The 18,420-nt window shown below is 35.7% G+C and overlaps 1 long non-coding RNA gene across 5 annotated transcripts; it reads left to right on the forward strand.

Annotated features, from left to right (window-relative positions):
* The first annotated feature begins 2,691 nt into the window (after positions 1-2,691).
* Positions 2,692-17,932, forward strand: LOC135290755 (uncharacterized). 5 transcript variants are annotated; one of them, XR_010353545.1, is made up of 6 exons: positions 2,692-2,958; positions 6,683-6,815; positions 12,498-12,639; positions 13,549-14,099; positions 14,598-14,680; positions 16,231-17,932. It is a non-coding gene; the product is annotated as an uncharacterized LOC135290755 (long non-coding RNA). The 5 variants fall into 5 exon arrangements; XR_010353543.1 differs by having other exon boundaries at positions 2,693-2,958; positions 14,598-17,932; XR_010353547.1 differs by lacking the exon at positions 2,692-2,958 and adding an exon at positions 3,060-3,121 and having other exon boundaries at positions 14,598-17,932.
* Positions 17,933-18,420: the final 488 nt, after the last annotated feature.

Below are 18,420 nucleotides of genomic sequence, written 5' to 3' on the forward strand. Positions count from 1 at the left end.
TCTTCTTCATAAACACAAGAAGAAAACTAGCAAACCCCAGGAAGAGATCACACATGTATCTATCAGACACTCATTAAAAATGAAGTTTGACTCTTATAAGATGAAACAAATCTCAGAGTAAATGTGTTGGCAATCATTTTTAATATCACTAAATTTCCAAAATCAAAAAAGTATTCTCATAGGTTTTGTCTTTAGCCAAATGCAAAATTAATGGACTGAGTAAAATTTAGATAATATCCTTTTCCTAGAACACATCTTTACTGGAGAAAAAAAAAATTAGTGAAAGACCTTTCTCTTGGAAAAGTGTTTCTCTTGGAAATGTTTATGTTGTTCTATCTTTTAAATAAATTTAGGAGCTGATATTTGGCTTTTGAATGAGATGCCAGTGGGGTATTTTTTCAACTCTTAGAAATAATATGAAATCCAAAGACTATTTTCTTATTAATGAGTTTATGTTGCTTTATTTTGTATATTATTGGCCAAGAAGATATTAACTCACAACAGATTATCAGAAATGTTACTGCTAATTACTCCATTAATGTAATTTTTCAGTCACATCCTGCTGCACAGACTTTGAGAGCTAAACTTATCTTTTTATAAATAGATTCATTTACAGTGGATCTGGACTCAGTTCAGAAATCCAACGTCAGTCGCGTGAACAAATTATAAATAGGGAGAAATCACACTGTAATGCATACCACACATGTCAAATTTAAGACCTAGTAATGAGCAGTAGAGAGTTTAAGGCTTTTCAAAAACCTTCTGTATCAATAATGAAAGCCTTAAAAGCCAAGTCACAAAGTCCTGAGTGGTTTGGTTTTTTTTCTTCTGAGTCATTAGACAGTGAAATTTTGAAATCAGTTGCCTTCTTTAAGGCTGATAACAATATAATAGCTGACATGTAACTTGGGGTTTGGATTATTTTGTTTGTTTGCTTATTTTCAAGTAATTTTCTTGTTTCTCTCTTTATTGAAACATTGAAAAATCTCTAATTTAATCTTAAAAAGTCATTGGAAATGAATCAATGCTTCAAAGTTATAATATTGGAAAAAATATTGGAAAAAAGTCAATGATCTCTTTCTCCTTCATTTGAGTGGAAAACTATTAAAGTAGAATAAGAAAATAAAATCAAATATTGACTCAGAAATTAGTATTTACTAAATAGAAATGGAAAAAAACCTCCTAAACCTAAACATGACCTATCTTGAAATTTTTTTATGTGCTTTTTTAATTCAACCTGCATAATTTATGTACCTGGGCATGTGATATACCCTTGGCATTTTAACTGCATTATTTTGATTGAATAACCTAATTAAAAATATGGGACTAAAGGTAACTATTGCTATTCCACACTGAACTGAAACACCATGAAATTCCACTAACAGGAAATTGGATTTGTAAATTCAGTTATTGGCAAAATGTCTTTATTTACCTTTGATGACTACTTTTGGCAAGATAATTATCACTACTTAAAATATTGCTGCCTCTGTGAGTGAAACCAGTGTTTAACCTTATGTTCTGGGGCCTGAAGTAAATTTTTCTACTAAAATGAAGGAAAAGATTACACAAATATAACAATAATATACAATTGGTGAGATATCCCTAGTGAAACCAGCCTTCAAATTGTCACATACCACAACAGCTAGTATTTGCTTAGGCTCCTTAATTAAATATCTAATTTGTTTACTCTTCTGATAAAAGACCAGATCAAACCAGACCAGCTTAAGAGCAAAACCAAAAGTTTCTTTAAACTCAAAAGAGCAGCAAAAGATACAATTTCTTTATTCTGGAAATGTTAAGATATATTTGTCTCAGAAATTAATAAGAGAAACTGCAGTGTATTTGCAAAGCCAATTTTTTCCACTTCCACTTTTCCACTTTCACATTAAAAAAAAATAACTTAAGCAACTAATTATCTTTAAAATACTATCTTCCAAATCATAGTTTATCCCACTATAAAAATATTTATCTAGTGGGTTCTCTATGTAAATAGTATTTAGAAATTTTTTTTTTTTTTTTAATTTAAGGAGAGCGGAATATTTTCTTGTTAATCCACAGCTTATTAAGCCAAAATATTAAATATTTTGCAGCAATTGGCAGAAAAGTATCAGAGGAAAGGTAATTCTAAAGGTAAGGTGTGTCTAAAGGTACATAACTTTACCTCAACTCTTAGATCATCAATAGTAGCAGTGATTACTTGACTTAAAATTGTTGAAATTGATTAAGAGGATCAAGGAGTAGAAAAATAATTTAGAGGTGACCTGGTAACATTTTTAACTGATGTCTTTTTTTTTTTTTTCAAAGAGTTTTCATAGAATGATTTAGTAAGTTTTAATAAAGAGACAGCCAAAAAACTATGTAGTGGTAGTGCTGGTAACTCCCCACATTTCTAAAAGACATAAGTCCACTGCATGTGATTTTATCTTTGTTCTTAGCTAGATGTGTAATTAAGGGTTGATATTCTCAAGTGGGAAAAGTATTTGAAGAGGATAGACTGTAACTTGTCAAGTAAATAAAAATGCAAATCATCCACTTTTCCTGTAGTCGTTCAGAAACTGCCTCATTAATGTTATAAATTAAGCTGAATTAAACAGATGAATTAAATGTCTCATATGGGTAAAAGCAGGAAACCTGCTATTGATTTTTTCATTTATCAGACCCAGTTCTGGCCTTTTTAAATGTCTGATTGTCAGATTGCAAGAACAAACTGTGAATTCAAGAAAACGTTAACAATCTTAAAGAGACCAAGCTATTGCTTATCATATTTTTTTTTTTTCTTGCTGCCATTATAACAAAACTAGATACTTCTTGGTTTACTGGATTTTAAGTGTTATGGGAAAACGCTAGGGAAGAGGCCTACAGTGTAGCTGGAAAATTTTGCTGTAGGGAGTCAACGCAAAGATGTGCCTTTCACTGTGTCCTTGGCAGAACTGAGCACAGGATTCTTATAGAGAGAAGGTGAGAATAGCGCTTTTCCAGTCTAAATTATTCTGTGATTCTGGAAAGAAAGGGAAAATAGAATCAAAGAATCTGATTGGAAGAGGCCTCCCTGCCCATGGAGTCCCAGCTGGGCCCCATCCCCACCTTGTCCCCAGCCCAGGGCTCTGAGTGCCACCTCCAGGTGACACCTCCAGGGATGGGCACTCCAGACCCCCCCTGGGCAGTGCCAGGGCAGTTCCTGAGCCCCCTTTCCATGGGGAAATTCCTGCTGTGCCCACCCTGAGCCTGCCCTGGCCCAGCCTGAGGCCATTCCCTCTGCTCCTGTCCCTGTTCCTGGGAGCACAGCCTGACCCCCCGGCTGTCCCCTCCTGGCAGGAGCTGTGCAGAGCCACAAGGGCCCCCTGAGCCTCCTTTGCTCCAGGCTCAGCCCCTTCCCAGCTCCCTCAGCCTCTCCTGGTGATAGTAAAAGATTTTGAAATCATAGAAAATTTGGGGAGTTAGAAAGAAAGTTAGGCATAATAAGGCCTGGGGAAATGTGAAGGGCAGGCCCTGGGAAATGGTAGGCCTTGCATTTGCTGGGTCATGTGAAACTGCACCTGTGTAACCGATATATGAGAAATTATATAATTGTTAGATGTGATTAGATATAATTATTGCTTAGAGTATTGTTATTGAATATTTAGAATATTGTTATTGTAACAAGACTCATGAGAAACTATGTTCGGGGTTTGAGGGGGATCACAAGAAATCCATGCGTGGATGGAATCAATGTATACAATACAACAATGTATACAATACAATGTTAGTTTAATAATTAATATATAAGTTATATAATGATAGAATATAAAACACATTCAGCTCAAAACCATTTCAGAGTCAGATTTGGGTCTGTACACCCCTGACACCCAGAGCTCTTCAATAAAAGCACCTGCATATAATCATTCCGTGATTATGTGTTCCTGAATGCTAACAGTGGGGCTCCAGCCCCTTCCCAGCTCTGTTCCCTTCTCTGGACACGCTCCAGCCCCTCAGTGCCTCCCTGCAGTGAGGGCCCAGAACTGGACACTCAATGTTCCTCAGCTGTGCCCAGCACAGAGGGACAATCACTTCCCTGCTTCTGCTGACCAAATAAGAACAAAGAAACTCTCTTTTCTCAGCCTGTGGGAAAGAAGAGCCAACCCTTCTAATCCTTGAAACTGAGCTTGAACAGCCAGTCCTGCCTGAGCACACCCTGAGCCATGACAGGTCTAGTCTTTACCCCATGGAAGCTTCTCTGAGCAGGGAGGGATGCTCAAGAGGACCTGTCCTTTTGTGGTGCAGAGAAAATTCCCTTTCTCCAGGTTGAACAGGAAACCAGGCAGGGTGTGGGATGCTCTTAGAGCAAAAAATTCTCTGAATGTTGCTTATCTGCCTGATCTAGCTTCACAATGATTTGTCTCAAATCTTTCTGAAGGGAAATGGCATTTTATCCACTTTGGAGATATACTTAAACATTCAGAATGGACCCTAAGTGGCTTTAATATATTTTCTCCTTGAAGGAGAAAAACAAAGTTAGGACTAAATGGATATGATCCATTAAGAGTTCAAAAATTGATTCTCTGGTGCATGTATATAACTTCTATTAATCATGATTTAAAATGAATCCAAGAGCTTATGATCCTATTAGCTTACATTTTTGACCATTGACTCAATCGAGCAAGAAATATTAATCAGCAAATTTTGAGAACTGAAAATAGCAGCATAGCCTTAAAAACAGACCCATATCAAGAAACCAATATCCAAAGAGCTACCATTAAATATTAATTATTCATTATTCATGCATTACTTTGATACATGTATTTTTGATTCATTTTTGCTATAGAATGTCAGTCTGACTTTGATATTTTTCAATAACTCTGTTTTTATAGTTGAAGAAAAATTCCAGAGGAAATTTCAAAACAAAGGTCCAAATAAACTCTAAGGGCTGACTTCTACTTCACAAAAAATATTTTCTACTTCAGAAAAGAAATACCCACTTCTAACTGAGGTCTTCCTTGATAAATGGATTGAAAATCTAAATTAAAAATTGAAGAGCACATCAAACATATCACAATGTGATGTGTTATATGATTAATGTGAATTTGATTTTAAAAATTGCTGTAGTACTGCTAATGGACTAGGTTTAATGAGAAGCCATTCACACTCATTCTAGAAATGCAGCTGTTATTGCTCCATCAAAAGTTACTCAAGTCTATATATTTATATCTGCTTTCCTGAAAATCACATGTTTTTCCTGCCAAGTGGCACAATTTGTCACACTGCAGACATCCACAGGTTTTCACTTCCCATCTCACAAACTTGCTTCTTCCATCATTCATTGCTGCTGGCACTCCATCCTCACCTCTCCTGATGCAGCCAGCTCTTCAAACCTTCCTCATGGTGTTCCATGAGTAAAACTTCCAGGAACAGCCACAGCCCAGAAGTGTTTGTCAGATCAGAAAGGCTGAATTTACGAGCCAGTATAATGTAAAGTGCAGAGTGTTTAATCCCTTCAATGCATGCACCAAGGACCTTGGCTTGACTCATTTTCAGATCTCATTCTGGTTTTTGATCCTATCCTGACTCCTCTGACTTACACTTTCACTTTCAGGTTGGTTTTCCATCAAAGTTTTATTTGCTGAAACTATTGTGTCTGCAATATTGAAATCCATGGTGCTAAAAAGTTTTAGTTCATGTTTCCTATGCTGTGAAACACATTTTTCGGGGATAGTATTATTTACACATGGAGAATTTAGTAGTGTGCCCTTTTTGGAAAGGATTTTGTTGGCGTGTGTTTTTTGTGAGGGTCCCAGGATGAGAGAAGAAATTAAACTGACTCCATATTCTTAGAAGGCTGATTTATTATATTATGCTATTATATTATATTAAAAATGCTATACTAAAACTATACTAACTATAGAGAGAAAATAATATATCAGAAAGCTAGAAAAGAATGAATAATAAAAACTCATGACAGACCAGAGAGTCCGACACAGCTGGACTGGGATTGGACATAAAGTTAGAACAATTCACATGGAACCAATCAAAGATACACCTGCTGCATTCCAAAGAGGAAAACACAGGGAGAAGTGATCAGATAATATTGTTTTTCTTTTCCTCTGGGGCCTCTAATCTTCCCAGGAGAATAAATCCTGGTGAAGGGATTTTTCATAAAATATCACAGTGACAGGATTTGGTTTGGTTTAGTTGCATTGAGTTGGGTTTGGTTAGGGTTTTTTTGGTCAGATCAAGATAAAACTATTCTGATAAGTTCTCAGCTTTTAATTCATCCAGCTTTCAATCCATTTTAGATTCAATCCCCTCTTGCCTCTGTTTTTCTGGAAAGCTCAGTCCTGTAATGCGGATGAGCTTGTGCTCAGGTTATTAACTACAAACCCATAAAACTTTACACAAACCTGCTATCCAACTCTGTAGAGGCAAAAATTCGAGCTCTTAACATTCCTTACCACCTCAGGGCAAGAAAAAGACCTTTACAACTTTTTTTATAAAGCCTAGATTGTTCAGGTAAACCAGAGAGTTTAATGGCTTGGTGGGTTTCAAGTTGAGCTGATGTCAGACAGTGTTGGGCTCATTCAGTCTGGGGTGGATATCATCCTTCTGCTCCTCCTGCCCTCTAACCCTGCCATGTTTTCCTTCCTAATAACATTTTCAGATTTTCAGGCCATAAAAAGCAAGACTTAATGCATTTCTTCTTCTGATGCAGAGTCCAGACAGAGCCACACTTCAGAGGTTGGAATGAGCCTGTGAAAAAACATGATTTTTAGGCACAGATTAGGCACCATTCTCATGGTACCTAAAATCAGGAACCCCACCCGAATTAGGAGCTATATGTGTGTGTAAGTAAGAACATGAACCTAAGTAAAACAGAGTTAAGAAGCAGCAATTCCATTTAACAAGTACTGTGCTGTAGGAATAATCCAGCTAAAGGAACATGAACAAATTTTTAAAATAAAGTATTATCCCATTTGAGTAACAGTATTGTAATCTGGACCATTTTTACTTCATCTTATTATCTGCTGCAATAGAAACCTAAACAAAATCATCATGGGAAACAAACAAACAATTGCAATAGCAGTTCCCAGATTAAAAGAATGCATTTTTCCTTTTTTATTTTGCATTTTATGTATTTAGTATTATTAGCAGCACACTGTAGTTACGATGTCAAATTTTATTGGCTCAGTTCTGATTTATTTCAAGAGATACTACTTGAAAGAGTGAACAAAGTGTGAAATGTAAAAAGCCCTTCTCCCACTACAGGTGACAGCAACCTAAATGTCATTAATTTGCTTTTCTTGTAGTTGCAATACTGTGTAGAAAGCATGTCATTAAACTTTAACCATAATCTTGCAGGACCATTTTATAGTCCTCTCTTTGTCTAGACAGTGTTTTCTTTTAAGGCTTTTGAAAGTGATCCAGTAACTAAATCATTTTTATACAGCATGCATGCCACATATGCAATGCAACTTTTTGACAGAACTATAAAAAATTAAAGTCAATTAGTAACCCCAATAATTGTTCAGTGACCTTTAGTATGCCATAAACCTATATCTCCTTGCCTTGAGATGTGGCCATCCTGTTTTAGAGCTATAATGAATGATTAAATTACTGAAACTATAACATGGAAATAAAAAAGCCACTAAATTACTGTGAAGGAGTTATTTATTATATGAATAAAAAGCATATGTGTGTGTGCAAATAGTTCAATGAAGCAACTAGGGTTTTCTCATGACTTTTGGTGATAATTTGAGCTCAGAACCACTCATATTCAGAAATGTTTGAATAATTATTGGTGCAAGAAAACTTAGTGGTTAAATTGCAAGGCACAGAGCTTGGTGTCTCATATTTAAGATGTTGTAGAGCTGTGATGAAACATAAAATCATCCCGGCAGTATCACAGCAAATATAACAACCAGCAGAAATGGCATGGGATTTCCATTCTTCTCCTTTCAATTGTTCAGTTTCACATGTTGCCTGTCCTGTGTGTTGCCTTCTGAAAACAGATTTTTTTTGAAGCACAATGGGCATAATTGAGGTAAAAAAGCTCTCCTGGCAGCTCTGGGAGGCTCAGGAATTCACCCTGTGTGTGAGTGACAGAGTGAATTCATCTCTGGTGCGATCTGGGGATGGTGAAAGCAGGTGCTCTGTTGTAAATTTACACCCTTTCCCACTCATGTCACCATGAGATCTCTGTGACATTTTGCTGGTTTTCTGTTTGCCACTTCCTCTCTTATTAAGAACTGTGTTTTCCCTGAGTGGTTCCTCACATTTTCCCTGAGAGAGACACAAAAATATAACTTTACCTGTTATGGCATCACACATTCCAACTCCACAGCCTGTTTTCGTCGTAAGAGGTCACATTTCCCTTCCCATCAAATATTTTGTTTTCTCCCACTCTGCCAGGTACCCAAGTCACTATACTAGAGTGCCAATAAAAGCAGATTTCTTCCTAGCAAGGGCACAGAGGAGTTAGACACAGTGACCTTTGCAAAAGGGCAGCAGATCTGGGGAGAGGATTCCAGGGTGTTGATGCCTGTGATGAAGACAGAGCAGGGTTTTGCATCACTGGTGTTTTAGGATATCAGGGAAAAAGTGGGAGCTCCAGCTGATGAAAATAAATGTCACAATGTACATGTTATCCATGTCAAATCTGTTTTGTCATCTTCTTCAGGCAGAAGTGAAGATCTTTGTGAAAACAAGGCTGCAACAAGGCTTTCTTTAAAGCTTGGACCCTTGTTGAAACAGACCTGTTTAAGAAGGACAGTCTCAAATAATTTCCTACTCCTTCTCTCCATGTTCACATCTTCTGTCGACAGATTCCTGACCCGGAACAAGATTTTCAGATGTATTTTTAAATAAGTTCACTAGCACATGCTGAAAACCAAATGTCCCAAAATCAGTCCCTAATGATAACTTTTTTTTTTCCTTTTTGAACAGAATTCCTTTGGCAGCTGCTCACCAGGTGATCATCCTGGTGATTTTAGTTTCTGTGTACTCTGATAATTTCAAAGCTGGGTTCTCATTCAGACTAATGACACTTAAATTCTTTTGACAATTCCCTGATTTTCTTATTTCCCACATGAATTCAGGGTCCAGAGATAATACTCCTATCCTTATTGTTGTCAGATAAGTGTTCACAGGAGTTGATGAAATACAGCCGGTTTTGAACATGTTTTCCTCTTCTCATCATTTTTTGACCCTTCTTTGGACCAGATAAATAATATATTCCATTATGTTTTTGGCAGATCAGAAGATGTGCACTGTTTTGCTTTTTTTTCCCTCTTAATATAAAGTATTCCAAACCAAGGCAACACTTAAACCCCATTAAAATTAATAAATGTTTATAGATCTTTCCAAAATATAAAGTGAATAAACTCTGGCCTGTTTCCTAAACCCTCATTCATCAATGTGAAATGGAAAAGAGTGAGAATTTTTCTCTTCAATATTTTATAGATAGAGTTTTCAATATAAGTGAAATTGCATTAAGAAAGTATTTCCAATTAGAGTCTGATCTTTGGAGTAGATAAACAGAAAGCTCAGCATCTCAGAGGTGGTGAAACTATTTTTTCTAATACATTTTGACAAAATATATTTATGATAGTTATATTACTCTTTTGTTTGGGACAGACTGAGAGGAAAATTCCATCAACAAGGATATTTTTACCTATATAGCTCTTGAATTTTCATTTAATTGCTCACTTAGATAATTTATTTCAGCTTTTATTTCATGTATCCTCTCAGATCAAATAAAGAGTTCTGACAGCATCAAGTGAAACAATAAACTCTCAATAATTAGGTTGTCCTTTGCCACAATCATGATAATGTGGAAACACTAAAACTTTAAGTTCCCAAGCCCAGCTCAGAAAGACACAGTGACATCCATATTTTCTGTCACCTCTTCATGTTGAATGTTCTGATTATTTCAAACTTTTCATTCACCAGAAAGGAATTGTCTTTAAATTACTGTTGATTATTTCCAGCATTCCCTGCCTTGCAAAAAAGAATATTCAAACCATATCATAATTACTCTGGGGTTTTTTTATCGTTTTGTAACTGAATCAAAATAAAAATTGAAAGTATTTTAACTGAACAGCCAATTAAAATAAACATTTTCAGGATTTGGGGGTATTCAAGCAGTACTGAGGGCTGAACATGAAATGTTTCTCTGGTTAGTTCTTAACAGAACAGTGTGAAAAATGGAAATGAAAAGATTTAAAACTTGGATTCTGTTCAATCATTCCCCAACTATTGACAAAGACAGAAGCACTGGATATTCCTCATATTCTTGTATTAAAACGTACAATACTTTTAAAAACAGCAAGACTGGGACTTGATGAAAGGAAAAAACATGCCTAGTGGGAGCTCCCAGTAAGTTACTGACTTCTACTGCAAAATAGAAAGAAATTGAAAACATTTTTTCATCATATTTTGAGTCAAGGGTAAGCTTCTATCTACTTCAGAGTGGAATAAGACTGCATTTGTCACTTGAGATCCTGACAAGTTCTCTTAGCAGGAAAGTAAAGTGAATTTTTTTGAGCGTCTTTTAACTGCTAAATCTGAAATTAGATTAAATAATGCACAATTCTTCCTCTATATTTTTACCTTGATCTTGTCCATGTATGCACTGAATTGCATGGAGGGGTAATGGTGTCTCATGAATGGTCTCAGAGAGAAAATTAATTCTGTGCACCTGACACTTGGAAGGAACATATTGATACAGCATGGTCCTTTGAACACGGTGAGGGAAGTCAGGCATACCACAATATTTTATGACCTTTTAAAACCTTAGGGAGCAGAATCTTTTTAACTCCTGCAGTGGATGAAAAGCAACATTGCCTAACTTTTAGCCACATTTATAATGTTCACGAGAAATAATATAGAAAATCAGACCTCATGTTTTTCTGGAAATATCTCAATTTGTTTGTTTTTTAAACTTTCCTGAGCTAAGGACCCAAGAGATCTCTGTGGCTTCAGTAGGGCGAGGTGCCCTTTTCCATCCACTGACAGGAATGCTCAGAAAGTACTTAAGGATTAACATTTTCCCTCCTGTCATGGTTCCATGATCCCCAGCCTCTGCAAGCAATTACCACTCGTGTCAACCAAAGCCTGAATTAGATTCAGTGCATTCAGGAGGCAAGGATCAGGAATTGAGCTCATAATGAAAGGGACCAGCCACGCTACTTTTCAACCCAGCTTTGTTCAGACTTCTGATGCTCAAACCCCCACAGGAGATGTGCTGGAGCTCAGCTGAGGCATCAGCATAATTACGCTGTATAATGTTGTCTTTTATTTTTCACCCAGAAGTGCAAATCAATGTTGCTGTGGTGCTATAGTGATCTGAAACATGATTTCAGACAGCCAGAATTTCTCTTTAAATAAGGAGCAGGTTACAGATAGGACCAACACAGTCCCTTGACTCTGAAAGTAATATTGAAACATGATAGCAGAACTCTTTAATCTACCCAGTGGAAATACTTCTTTTTATCAGAAACTGAGAAACAGAATCTGCCACATTTACATTAAACAGAAGTCATACGTGAGATAGAAAGATAATATCATGAACAGCAGTAAGTGGGATTTGTCTTTTGGGAAAAAGTAAAACAGCCTATCTCACAATCCTTCTGTTATAAAAAACACTTCAACCTTGCCCATCACAGTTCTCTTATACAGATTCAGATAGAAATTGCCATTTCATGTATATTTCTCTTCCAAAATTTGTTCAGCATCTTTTGGGATTAGGGCAGAATATTTGCTTCTTTCTCTGCCTTGAGCACCTTTTCCCATAATATTAATTCAACAACTTAGAGCATCAAGAAGGATCAGAGACGTCATTAATACAAAGAGTTTTTCTTTCTGCCTTGCTCCTGACTTGGCTTTTTTGAGGCTTCACAGAATTTTAAAAAAAAATTAAAATGAAAACAGGAGAAAGGGTCCTATTACCTCACCTCACCCCATACCCTGAAAATTTTTATATAGGCAGTATTAAGGCTTTTTTAGACCATGAATAAAACTGATGGTCGAATACAGGATTGAAAAGCTAGATAGAAACCTGCTTTAATATCAGCATAACAGAGGTAGAGTAGAAAAAGTTATCACCAAAATGAAACATATTCATTTATTTGGGGATTTTGCTCTTTCTGGAGTATGAAGTGGTGGGATACAAACATGTAAGAAGAGCAGCAAATTTTAAACATGCTGAAAAAGAATAAAGGAAAAAGAATAAAGCAAGGACATATCTGGGTAACTTAGAAGGTAGTGAGATTATTTATTTGATTGTCTGTTTTTGTTTGTTTGTTTATTTTTGACATCTAAGCCATTATTTTGAAAGTATGAAAATATGGACACAGTAGACCTTAGAAAAACAGGTTATTCCAAATGCTAAATCAGGATATTTTGACCAATTACAATGAAAACAGTGAAGTAATCTAGCTGGTTCATTCCTCTTCATGTTAGGTTGTCAATTTCTTATGTAGTTTTAAAAATGGTATCAAAGTTTTTAATTGTCTTTGGTTTTCTTTCAGCAATGGAGGATTCCAACCCATAGGATGCAACCATAAATTCATCAAGCATAATCAATAATTTGGAAATTCCTGTGTGAAAAACAGGTTATTGTGGATGTTCTGTGTTACTGCAGACTTGAAAGACTGATAAAGTCCTTTTTCGGTTGGTATTTTTTGGGTGATTTTGGGATTTTTTTGGAGTTTTTGTTGTTTTTTTTGATTGCAAATGATATTGTAAAATTTCTCATTTCCCATTTACATAGGAAATGAATTGTATTTAACAATTGCTGTCCTTGGAATAATATTTTAAGAACTAATACTAGTAACAAATATAAAAATATTACCTAAGCATTTTCATTACCATTATCTTGGACCATTTACTTTTATCTTTTTTGGTTGTAAATGTCAATTATCTTCTGTAGAAAGGCCAGTTGCCAAAAAACCTAATGCTATAAAAAAAGTTCAAAAACTTCCCTGCTTTTATTCTACAGGTCATCATCATTGATGCTGTTATCAATATATGAGAAACCAAAGTAACTGAATCAATTTAAGGTGATAGTGTTAAATAAAAATCCTTCAGAAACATTCTAAAACATGACATAAAACAGAGCCAGTATCAATTCAAAACAAAATGACACCCAAAATTTCAGAGCAGACTTCCAAAGGTTGCTGAGAGATTAAGAAATTTTGACTTCCAGTGGAGCTGGATATAACCAAAGAGCCTGCATAACAAAAACAGTTTGAATATCCTGGTTTGGATAATTTAATTTATAAATCCCAGGTATTTTGTATGTTGTTATTCCAAAGCAGACTTAAGGGATACTAGTTCTCTTTTAAGACTATGGCATATACAGCTAAAACCATAAATATTTAAATATATATGAACTATTTCCTGGAAGCCAATGAACATTGCAAGAGAATTTTCATTTGTTGTTGATATTTTGCTGAGATTTCAGGGTGAAAATGACTTTTCATTATAAATGGGAAAAAAACTGTTGGAATACCTCAGCAAATACAAGGATTAGCATTAATTTTCATCTGTTTGGTTGATTTGTCTTTCTTGTGTACCCAGGTCAGGAAAGCTAGGTGGACCATGGCGTTAAGATTCACACCAAAATAATAATAATAAAAAAAAAAAAATAAATAAGGAGGAAGAAGAAGAAGAAGAAGAAGAAGAAGAAGAAGAAGAAGAAGAAGAAGAAGAAGAAGAAGAAGAAGAAGAAGAAGAAGGAGAAGGAACCAAACACCAAACAAAAACCAAAGCCAATCAAACAAAAAACCCAAACCGCACCAAAGAAACAAAAGCACTTGTCTTCATTTTTCCAATTTTGCTCTCATTTCGCTATTTTGGAAGGTATAAAATTTGGAAGAGGAAATACCATTTAAGAGCAGGCAAATGAAATTACAATTAATCTCAGCACAAGGAGTGTTATGACATGTGAATACATTTGACTAGTGACTTCAGTACTGAGTTGAGACTTACAAATGTACAGAAAGACCTTTGGCTTTAGTGTCAGTGAAACAGAAATATTCAGGATTGCTTACTGAGGAGCATGAAAAATAGAAATTACTTGAAGAATAAAGCTGTATGATGATTTTCTCTAGATTAGAGAAGTCCTCTAGGTAAGGCAAGCTAAAGGAATCCTTTTAAACAGAATTTTGATTTCTTTATTTTGATTTTTTTATTGTCATAAAATGCATGAGCTCTCCACAATCTTTCTGGTGTGAAACAAAAAGGGAAAAAAAAAAAAAGATACATACTTGTGCAGCTTATAATAACCATTGCAGAAAGGTAGAAAGATATACTTCCTGTCATGTTAGAAACAAGAGTAATGTGAAATTTCCTAAAACTGAAAAGGGCTGAAATGCAATCAATCAGAGAAGCTCTCAGAGTAAACATGAAGCAATCTTGGGTAGGACTGCAGCCACCCTCCCTGCAAAATCATCTTATTTTCCAACTAATACAATATTTTTCTTTGACAAGGCACTTTACACTGTCTTCTTATATTGTCTTTATCACAAGTCTGCTACAATCTAGAGATAAATCTAACTTTATTTGGTCAGGCAGAGAGGAAAAAAATCACAGCAGGTTTAACTTTGTTCATTTTTTTTCCAACGCAGGCTGCTATTTTGCAAAACCAAGCATGATGTCCTACAAAAAAGTTTCAAAGTGCCTCATAATTACCTCCAGAATGAAGCATACAGTGAGCATACCTTAATTAATTTTCATCTGAAACAAAAAGTCTGCAAGTTGTTGTTATTGAAATAGAGATGGGGGTCATTGTAGACCCACTCTAAATTGATATGAAATTATCTGTGATTTCAGTTTTGAGGATCATAATAGGAAAATAATAATAATAATAGGGTTTGTCACCACCCAGCTCTCCAGCTCAGCAGGAATTGTTATTTCAGTAGGGAAATGCCCGAATCTCATTGATTGGGATACCATTAAACTCTGTTGTACTGAAACTCCCCACCGTATGCAAATTTTACAATTAAGTTGTCTTTTATTAACATTTCCTCCTTTAAACTTCCTATACGATTCAGTCTAATGCACAAAAGAGATGGGCCTTAAATTAAGTCCATAGGCTTAGCACTTCTGAGGCAGAGCAGAGGCAATTTTAGAGTGGCTTATCCTTCATATCTGTTCAATTAACCTCTCGGAGCTTTAGAACAGAAGTCAGCATGATGGCTGTCATTTGAATTGAACAAATGCCATCTCTCCATCAAAGTATTGACTCACATCAGCCATTCCAAGCCAAGATCAGGACTTTAAATGAGATGGACAAACTGAGCTAATTGTTGGTGTTTCAGAAACCTTCCCTCGCAGGCTGCGCGAAGCTTGACGTTTGACAAGCTCTGCTCGCCCGTCTGAAGCTGTAACTCTTAAAATGGTCAATTCTGTGTGTAAAATCAGTATTTTGACATTTGTTGGGGATGGATCTTGATGTGGGGGCTCCTCTGGTTGCCCAGAGAAGCTGTTGTTGTTGCCCCTGCATCCCGGGAAGTGTCCAGGGCCAGGTTGGATGCGAAGCAAATAAATTTTATGTCTGTGGTGCACCATTTCACCTCAAAACAAATGGGGGCTTTTCAGCAAAAATTGGGCACAACTCTTTGCATTTTTTTCAATGCCAGAATCTCATGTTTCTTACCTACTCCTTGGGGATAGGAGGTGATTGAACACAAACTTTTAGGGTCATATTTTTGCAAAAAATCTGTGATAATCAGCAGTGAATTTGGACTCACTGGAAATCCATGGTAAGGCTCACACTTAGTCCAAGGGGACCAGAATTTCAGGTTTCCTGTTTTATCCTTTAAGTGATACGTCATTTTATGTGGTGTCTCAAAAAATTGTTTTTTCTAGCATCTAAGATTCATGAAAATTCTCATGATTCCCTAATTCTCAGGAACTTTTTAATAAGTTTTTTTTAATATTGAGAGTCTTTTAGTTTTATGAAATTGGGCAACCAAGCTCAGGTGAATGGAATTATCTGTAACTTTGGTTTCTCATTATCGGTGACCTGTAATATTAAAGTTCTTATTTAAAAAAAAAGCTTTAATTAAAAATCTATAATTTACTAACTCAAGCAGAGAATCCACAAGGTTGCCATCACAGTTACTGTTGAAAATGGTGTTTTGTGTATACACCAACAGCCACAAGAAGAATGTTGTGAAGGAGGTTTAAAAAAAGAAAAAGCGAATATCTGGATTAGTGTAGAACTTAAGCTGTTTTAAATCACTTTTATTTCCACAGGTCCTTCCAAAAGGTCAGAGTTGAATCTCATGTAAAAATGAAGGAAAAAATATTAATTTTACTTTAAAACTCCAGAAAACTTGGAGTGCATATCCAGACCTGTTCTATACATCTTTCTAATGGAAACTCAGCAATGAAACACCAAGAAGTCTCAAAACTAAGGAAAAAAAAATCCCAACACACTTTGATGCATCATAGAAGGAGATACTATCCCAAATATTTGGGTTGTAGTCCTGTGAAAAACAGCAGCTTTTCCTGGGAATTACAGACAGAGCTGTAGGTACTGCTGCTAAATTTTAGAAAGGTGTTGATTGGTTGTGTCTTGGCTTTGATTTTCTTAAAATTTCAGATAATTTTGACATTGCAGTTGGTTACAGGTTTCACTGTAATATAACAAGTAAGAAACATTTGTGAACAGTTTTCCATATCCAGACTCACAGATTTTTAATGTAGGACTGTTTTTTTAGTCCCACTTGGAGAACTCTTCTGCAGCTTCAATAGGATGACAAAATTGATGCAAAACATATGTAATAACACAAACAGATTTTTTATTATTAGCTTATAATTGGTATTTTGACTCAAAAGCACATTTGCAATGATTATGCTTTGTAAAGAACCTTGGAGCATCCAGATATTTTGAAAACTTAACAAAAATATTTTGTTTATAAACCTTTATCTCTTGAAAAGAAATAAAAATGAATTCTGTTTTTTAACAGGAAAAGTGCTGAGATTAATTAAGAGTTAATGTTATAAGTAATTCAGAAACTGACCTCAAAATCAATTTTCTTCACTTTCTATTTCATTATTATATAGGAGTTTAATTTGCACTCCTTCCATTGGGATGAAAAGTGATAATCTCCTTAATTCCATCTGATTTTGAAAATATCAAGAGTTTGTGTATGTATTTTGAAAAAAGATTTCTTCTTGTACAAATATTGGAGCTCAAACTGATAAGGTTTGGTTACAAATTTTTTGCAATTGATGCAATTTTTTGCTATTGATGCAATGGATAGAAAATAATGGATAAAATGCAACAATATGTGACAGCACAGCACACAATGCATTGAGAACAGGCCAGGACCAGAAATTCACTTTTGTTTCAAACTGTCATTAATTAATCTGCTGGGCAAATGAGGGGTCATTTATAAGCAGAGAGATTAATAAATTTTGTGCCTTGTCTTTACTGAAAAAGCACAAAAATCCCTGAAGAGATTTCTTGTTAACACACAGTGTTCCACCTGTGTAAACAGGAAAATAGAGCCCAAGAGTCTGACATTCAATTACAAAAAAACAAATAAGGAGGTCCACACCCAGGGAGTGAGAAATAAATAAATAAATATTTGAACAGTGAGATCTTCCTTCAAAGTGAAATACAAACCCCAGCATTGGGAATGGTTTGTTCACAGGAATTATAATCCCTAATATTGTTGATTTCCAGCCTGCTTAGAATTAAGGGACACGTGCCAGGAGCAAGGATCACTGTCTGGGTTTTGTCACAAGTCCCAGTGCTGGGTAAATGTGCCCAGCATGCTGAGAGCAGTGCAAACAGATTTGTGGCTGCAAACTCTCTTTCCGTGCCAACTCAGCTTCCTTCATACATTCCTAATAATCAAAATCAATATTCATAAAATCGCTGGAGCAAGCAAATCGGGCCAGATTTTAGTTTTATCCAATTATTAGTTAATATGCCTTATTTTTCATTATCCTGTTGCATTTCTTCCTTTTTTTACTTTTTTTTTCCTTTTTTTTTCCTTTTTTTTTTTTCACTTTTTGGTGCCCCCTGTAAATCCAAGTTTTTGGAAACTTGGCCTTCAAACAGTGATGAGACCACACAGAATCCACTTGGATCCACATCTTGGATCCACATCATTAATTAAGCAAGATTCCTGACTATAACATGAGTCAGTAACTATGTTTGGGTGTTTGCAGTCATGGTTCTGGAGGAAAAACTGGCATTGAACCTGATAAGCAGATTATTGATAAGGAGAATGGATGGTGGAAATGTTCTCCACAGAGACAGGTGGATATTTGGACTCCCCAAAAAAGCCTCCTGGTAATTGTTGGCTTTTGTGCCTGACACTGACCCAATTCAGGTGTCTTTCAATGAAAGTAAAACCAAAACCCACTCAGGGTCTATGTCTGAAATGGAGTATTTCATGAAAAATTTTCCTATAACCTCACTGGAGTTTC

The sequence above is a fragment of the Passer domesticus genome, chromosome Z, assembly GCF_036417665.1.
Source record: "Passer domesticus isolate bPasDom1 chromosome Z, bPasDom1.hap1, whole genome shotgun sequence".
In the NCBI taxonomy this organism is placed as follows: domain Eukaryota; kingdom Metazoa; phylum Chordata; class Aves; order Passeriformes; family Passeridae; genus Passer; species Passer domesticus.